Raw genomic sequence first — 7,179 nt, 5'->3', positions numbered from 1 at the left:
AAAATGAGAATCTGAGAAAAAAATGTATTAAAGGAAATATATACTCTTGGTTCATCAGAAAAATATTAAAACTGTAAGAACTGTTTGTTTAGGAATAATACCATTTCAGAGTGAATTTAGAGTTTTTATCAAACACTCTTTAGAATGTTCAGCCAAAGGCCACAGCAAAGTTTAGTACAGTCTGAGGTTTGGAAGGCTGATGTTATTGTCAGGAAGGCTGAAGCAGGCGTACTTCATGACTTTAATATAAATCCGATATTTAGCAATTGGACATCCATTGGGGTAAGTCTAGGAGTGATGAGCTAAGTTATTTCAGACCTCTGGTTTTCTCTGTGGTGCCGAAGCTGCTGGGCGAGTGGAATTCACAAACGTGAAACTCAAAAAGCCATTAGTAGGAATGTCTCAGCAACATTGTATTTGCTACCTCCGTTCTGGTTGTTCCGTTCTGGTAGGTGCTAGTAGAAAGACGCTCTCACTCTGTGGCCCTTCAAGGGCTGTGGCGGACCGTGATTGCTTAACAGAAAAGCTGCACCCTCACCCTCAGCTGTACATGAGAGGCTTCGGAATCTGACCAACTGTTAAAAGCTGATACTTACAGGTTGTTTTAAAACAATCCACGTGACACTGTTAAGAAGAGGTGGAACCGTCAGAGAACCGGGATCTGTCCAGTAGTCCCAGGATGATGAAAGCAAACATAACGGGTCAACATTTGTGAACCATGTTTGTTTACCCTTTTCCTTAATGGAATCCAAAATGGCAGTGATCTTTGCAGTTGAGGATTGTGTTCCCCAATCTGTAGAAATACTCCCAGGACAGCCAGCCTATCGGTCTCATGAGCTGCCTCTACAAAACTGGGGTATTTGTCTGAAATCTAGTGGACAACATGGAACTGAACAGCATACCTCACTCTATCTACCACAGACTCAGAGCCAAGGTTGTCTGCTGACCCCCAGTGCAGATGGAACTGCCGCAACCTATAGCAATGAGAGGACCTCCAGAGAGAACTGATTTGTCCTCCGTGTCGTCAAAGTCAACGTTGAAGGAATGGCCGCTATTGCTGACGATTTTAGCTGAGACAGGATCATACTTGATACTGAGAGATCAGAGTGAGGCGTTGTATTTCACTTCTTTGGTTTTAATCTCAACTGGAGACTGCTGACCACCACCGGCAATAGGGAAAATTAATTCCAGTGAATAGGACCGTTGTGCTCGCCGTATCCCCAGCTTAGCCTCGCCATGGTCCTCGATGGAGAACCTGTGGCAGGAACACTGTGGACCTGTGGCAGGGCATCTGTGCCAAGGAGCTGGGCAGGCCTGGGTGGAGGGTGGGGCCACCTGCACCCCGAACTCGGGACCCTGAAACCTGGGAACCCGAAAACCGAGGGGTCCAGAGACAACGTTCTGATCAGAACACACATTGCACAGACACAACGATCAACGATCAGGCAAAAGACACTGTCGATTGAATAAACTGGCAGCCTATGGAATGAGAAAATATTTTTACCAATTCCACATCTGATAGAGGACTAATATCTAAAATATATAAAGAACTCTAGAAACTAGATAGTTAAAAAGTAATTCAACTAAAATGGAATACGTATCTAAACAGAATTCTCAATAGAGGAATCACAAATGGGCGAGAAACACTTAAAGAAATGTTCAACATCCTTAGCTATTAGGGAAATGTGTAACTTTAATTTTTTCAAAGTCTTACTTTTAATGATGGTTCTTAAATGCTTTAACCTCCCTATTAGACCAGTACCCACCAGAAGTAGTGGAAAAGAAAGGATATGGGGGAAGTGGACATGTTTAGAAAGGTTCTTGGGAGCAACTTCTGTCTGTTTTATCAGGAAACTGGCAGTTCAGTTCACAGGTCAGCAACGGCAGCTCAATCCACTCACAAACATTTCACGGATACATCAGTAGTCCAGCTTGGTAGAATAAGGGTAGCAAACACGAATTAGCAATGGAGGCATTATCTAGTAGAAGCAGCCAGGCCTCAGCTTTGGCACTAGTCAGCAGGAGGGACTGGCAGGAATGCCAGGAAAAGTTTTTGGCTGTGCCTCTCAGGGAAGTGAAGATCAGCGAGGATGAGAGGCCCACAAGCAAGCATTACACAGCTAGCTCTGTAAGCAAGCCTAATTCAGCCTCCGTAACCAACAACGTTTTATACTCCAAACTTCACACATCCTCCACAGGTCTAGCCTCAGCATGTGTCTTGCTTCAGCACCTGCATCTGTCTCAGCTGACGTCACTCTGTCAAGCAGCCTGAGTCTGCACAAGCAGAAGGTAGCTGGAGCACAGTGTCCTTAGCAGAGAATCCTTCATCACGTGTCCTTTCACCTGCTTGCTTTAGCAGAACATCCTCTCTCCTGTGTCTGCTTCAGCTAAACATCCTTCATGAGTCTGCCTTAGTCTTTCACCTGTGCCCATTTCAGCTAAACATTCCCTTACATGTTTGTCCCAGCAAAATGCCATCCAACTGACTTTCCAAAGAACCCATAAGTTTCCACTTCAGAAATGCAAATCAACTGCTTTGAGATTCCATGCTACATCTGTCAGAATGAGTAAGATCGAAACACAAGTGACAGCTTGTGATGGTGAGGATGTGGAGCAAGGGGAACACTTCTCCATCACTGGTGGGAGTGCAAACTTATACAACCACTATGGAAATCGATATAGCTTTTCTTAGAAAAGCAGGAATTGATCTACCTCAAGACCCAGCTATACCACTCTTGGGTATATACTTAAAGTACATTTCATCCTACCACTAAGACACTAGAAAAAAAAAATCATCCTGAGTGAGGTAACCTAGACCCAGAAAGACAAATATGGTATGTATTCACTTTAAGTGGATATTAGCTGTTAAGTAAATGATAAGCTATAATCCACAGACTCAGAGAGGCTGGGTAAAGAGAAGAGCTATGGTGTGTGTGTGTGTGTGTGTGTGTGTGTGTGTGTGTGTGTGTGTGTGCGCGCGCACGTGTCCGTATCTCATTGGGAAGGAGAAATAAAATAGACTTAGTGGGTAGACTAGTGGTGGATAGGATGGGAGCAGGGAGATTATGTGTGAGAATGGGGGCTGAGGGTGGTGGAGGGAGAGAATGTAGGAAGAGACAAGTGGATTTGGGGAGCATTTGGTGGGAGGGCAGTGTGGAAACCTAGTGCAGTGAAAATTTCCTGGGCTTTATGAGAGTGACTCTAGTGAGGACTCCCAGTAATAGAGGGTGTGAAGTCTGAACTGGCTGTCTCCTGGAACCAGGCAAGGCTTCCTGCGGTTGGACTGGATTATATTTGGATAACCTGTTGGCCAAGGAGGTTCGGTTGAGATCCCAAAACAGCACAGATTAATGCTAGGACACAGAATACTCTCTGAAAACCGAGAGCAGGGGCTCCATTGCCAAGGACGGCTTTCACATGGCTCCTTGAAGAGAGGTCGTCTGGTGCAGGCTTGGAGACTTTACTCCTCTAGTTCCTTTGGCATGAGAAGGTGCTCTGCAGGCTCTGGGAAGAGAAACCTGAACACAAACTCAGCCACAAAACCATTGATGTGCAATCTATCCTGACTGCAAGATGTGCTGGGGCAATGGTGGCTCAGAGCTTGTGGGGATGGCTAACTAATGTTTGTTTTACCTTGAGTTCCTTGCCATGAGGAGTCTGTACCCTACCCTATCTGGATGGTCACAAACCAGAGATGGGGTGGCCAGGAGACTTAGGGTAGAACCAAACATGAAAAGAGGAAAAAAATCAATGAAATGATTCCTAATGACATTTTGCTATATTCACAGATGAGTGATTTGTCCAGTTGCCATCAGAGAGGTTTTCTTTGGCAGCAGAGAGGAATATGTGCAGAGACTCAGAGCCAGACAACACATGGAGAAAGTCCAAATTGGAGGTCTCCATCAGGTTCCTCTCTTTGGAGAGCAGGGAATCCTGCAGAAGAGGGGGCAGAAACATTATAGGTGTCAGAAGGGCTGCAGGACACCAGGAGAACATAGTCCACTGAATCAACTAATCAGGGCTCACATGGGCTCACAGAAACTGAATCAGCAAGCACAGGGCCTGCATGGATCTATACCAGGTGCTCTGCATGTATGTTATGGTTGTTCGCTTGGTGGTTTTTCAGGACTCCTAATAGTGGGGACAGGTTTATCTCTGACTCTTTTGCCAGCTCTTGGGATTTTTTTTAACCTCTTATTGGGCTGCCTTATTCAGCCTTGATACGATGGCTTTCAATTTGTCTTATTATATTTTATTTTGCCCTATTTGACTGTTGTTTCTTGGAGGCTGTCTTGTTAGGGTTTTACTGTTGTGAACAGACACCATGACCAAGGCAAGTCTTATAAACATTTAATTGAGCTGGCTTACAGGTTCAGAGGTTCAGGCCATTATCATTAAGGTGGGAGTATGGCAGCTTCTAGGCAGTCATGATGCAGGCAGAGCTGAGAGTTCTACATCTTCATCTGAAGGCTAGTAGTAGTGACTTTCAAACAACTAAGACGAGGGTCTTAGAGCCCACAACCTCAGTGACACACCTACTCCAACAAGGCCACACCTACTCCGACAGGGCCACAACTCTAAAAGTGCCATTCCCTGGGCCAAGCATATACAAACCATCACAGATGACTACTCTTTTCTGAAGAGGAAATTGAAGGGGAATAGGTTGGGGAGGGGAGGTAGTGGGAGGAGAATCTCTGTTGGAATGAATTGTATGAGAGAAGAATGTATTTTCAAAATAACAACAACAACAACAACAACAACAACAACAGCCAACAAGAAAGTTGGGAGGTCAGAAGCTGTGCTAAGCAGATGCAGTCAATCCTACCCATGAGTCCAAAGGTAGAAGGGAGTCTCTAAGGAGAGAAGTGAGTTCAAAATGACTTTCTTTTCATCTTGTGCTTTTTCCTCTCATTCTTTTTCTCTCTCTCTCTGACCCCTTCCTCCTCCTCCTTTCTTTTGTAGTTGTTACTATTACTATTACTATTACTATTACTATAACTAATACTAGTACTATTACTATTACTATTAATATCATTGAGACAAGGTAACCCAGGTTGGCCTAGGAGTCATTATATAGCCCAGGATGGTCTCTTAACTCACCATCTTCCAGCCTTGGCTCCCTGAATACTGGGACTCTAGGACTGTGGACCATTATACTTTGATCATTATTTTAATGCAAGAAGTTAAGCATGTTACAAAGATTCAGAAAAAACAATTAAAGAGCCTGTCTTGAAGACCAGGTATGGTGGTACACACCTGTAATCCCAGAATTCTAGAGATTGGGGATAAGGCTAAAATAATCAAGCACTGTCTTACTTATTTTACTATAGCTGTAAAAAGATTCCTTGATCGTGGCAACTTATAAAAGAAAGAGTTTATTTGGGCTCACCATCTCAAAGGGTTTGTGCACCCTCCAGTGACATATTGATTCCAACAATGCCATACCTCCCAGTCCTTCCCAAAGAGTTCCACCAACTATTTAAACATATGAGCCTATGGAGGACATTCTCATTCAAAACACCATAGGAAGTCCGAAGCCAACAAGGGCTACATAAGACCTTGTCTCAATGCTTCCCCAAACAAAAACAAAATAAGAACAAAAGAATCTTGGCCATATAGACTGCAGTGGCCTAAGCAAGGAGGACAGACCCCTCTGTTATAAATGCCAGAGGAGAACAGAGAGTGTGAGTTGATGAAGGCAAGGCCAAATTTGGAGCCTTGGCTAGGAAATGCAATAGATAGAGAGATAGATAGGTAGATGATAGATAGATAGATAGATAGATAGATAGATAGATAGATAGATAAGATTCAGATCAATGTCTCCTGTAGACAAAGGAAAGGGAACAGACATTCAGAGCAAGAGGATCTGAAATCTCTGTAGTGTAGAGAAGAGGAAAGTGGCCAGAGGATTGGGCTGTGCTGAAGGGCCAGGGGAAGTCTGTAAGCACACACTGCAATGGTGTTCATGTCTCTGCTGAAAGAGTTTCTCCAGCATCCCTCTCTGCTCAGTGTAGGCCCTGGCAGGTGAAAAGTAGCTTACTCTGGTCTGGTAGCCCCCTACATCTAGTCTATATCTGAAAGCTCTTACGATTAAGCTGGGTCTAGAGCAGAAACTAGGAGGCATTAGTTAACTGGCTCTCCATGATGCTCTTGACACAGGCATGCTCTCCTCTCTAGCTGCCTCTTTTTATTCCTCCCTAAAAAGCACTGTCCTTCCATTCTCAATGTCTCTTTGCTTCATAATTTCTTCTGAAACCTTACCCAGGTGAATATGCACTGACCACAGGCTCTTTTGTTTACTGGTTTTGTCCCAGCCCATGGAGAGGAGGTGGGGCAGGTCCATTTAAGTCATTTGCTCTTGGCACCATTATACTAACATTGTGCACAAGACCTTCTTTTTAAAATACATTTGTGGCATGTGCTTTTTAAGGGATGAAGTCCTTTCATCTTGGACTGTTTTATATCTCCCTGAGCTCTCTTTGTGGGTTCATTGTTTTGGCTGATACCAGGTTCAGATTTCAGATAAGTGGGGAAGAGGGGGCACAGGCAGTTCCCACTTTTCCATCGCTATGACTATCTCATCTGGCGCCACCAGCACCACTTCACTCTTAACCCCTGCAGGCAGTGGCTGCTGCATCTGTCCAAACAGGGGATGCTGGCAGCCTGTCGCAGGGCAGAATCACACTCTGCCAAGAGCGTATCTTCCTTCAGGGTGATCGAAGACTTGGTTTTTAGAGTAAATACATCTAAAGTAAATACTGTGCAGCTGAAGATTGGTACCCTATCTTCATAAGCAAGTAAGACAAGCTAAGGACCTATTCCACACTAATCACATAAGATATACTAGAATAAAGTAGAGAAATTGAGTTCTTGGAAAGGCAGCATGGCTATGTCAATTTACTTAGCAAAATATAGCTTAGCAAAGATTAAAACGCACAGAAAGAGACAATACAGGATAAATGGGAAGACTGAAGCAACTCGTTAACACAATCATCTTCTTCAGGAGAAAGCTAAGCCTTTTTCTCCCAGCAGGCTTAGAAGGCAAGAAGTCCAAATTAAAACAGAGACATCAATGTTCTTCGATAAGAGAAATGGGACGAATCCCTTGTAGTAGCTAGTAGTACATGTAAGGAGCTGGGACCCACTTATAATATAGAACAGAAAGAGGTACTTCTCATA

At 44.0% G+C, this 7,179-nt stretch overlaps 1 pseudogene; it reads right to left on the bottom strand.

Moving 5' to 3' along the window:
- Nucleotides 1–437: 437 nt before the first annotated feature.
- Ca13-ps2 (carbonic anhydrase 13, pseudogene 2) lies at nt 438–1,238 on the bottom strand (annotated as a pseudogene).
- Nucleotides 1,239–7,179: the final 5,941 nt, after the last annotated feature.

The sequence above is a fragment of the Rattus norvegicus genome, chromosome 6 (assembly GCF_021556685.1).
Source record: "Rattus norvegicus strain SHRSP/BbbUtx chromosome 6, alternate assembly SHRSP_T2T, whole genome shotgun sequence".
NCBI classification, from domain to species: domain Eukaryota; kingdom Metazoa; phylum Chordata; class Mammalia; order Rodentia; family Muridae; genus Rattus; species Rattus norvegicus.
The sequence above is the reverse complement of the archived record's forward strand: the minus strand, read 5'-3'. Positions and strand labels throughout refer to the sequence as shown.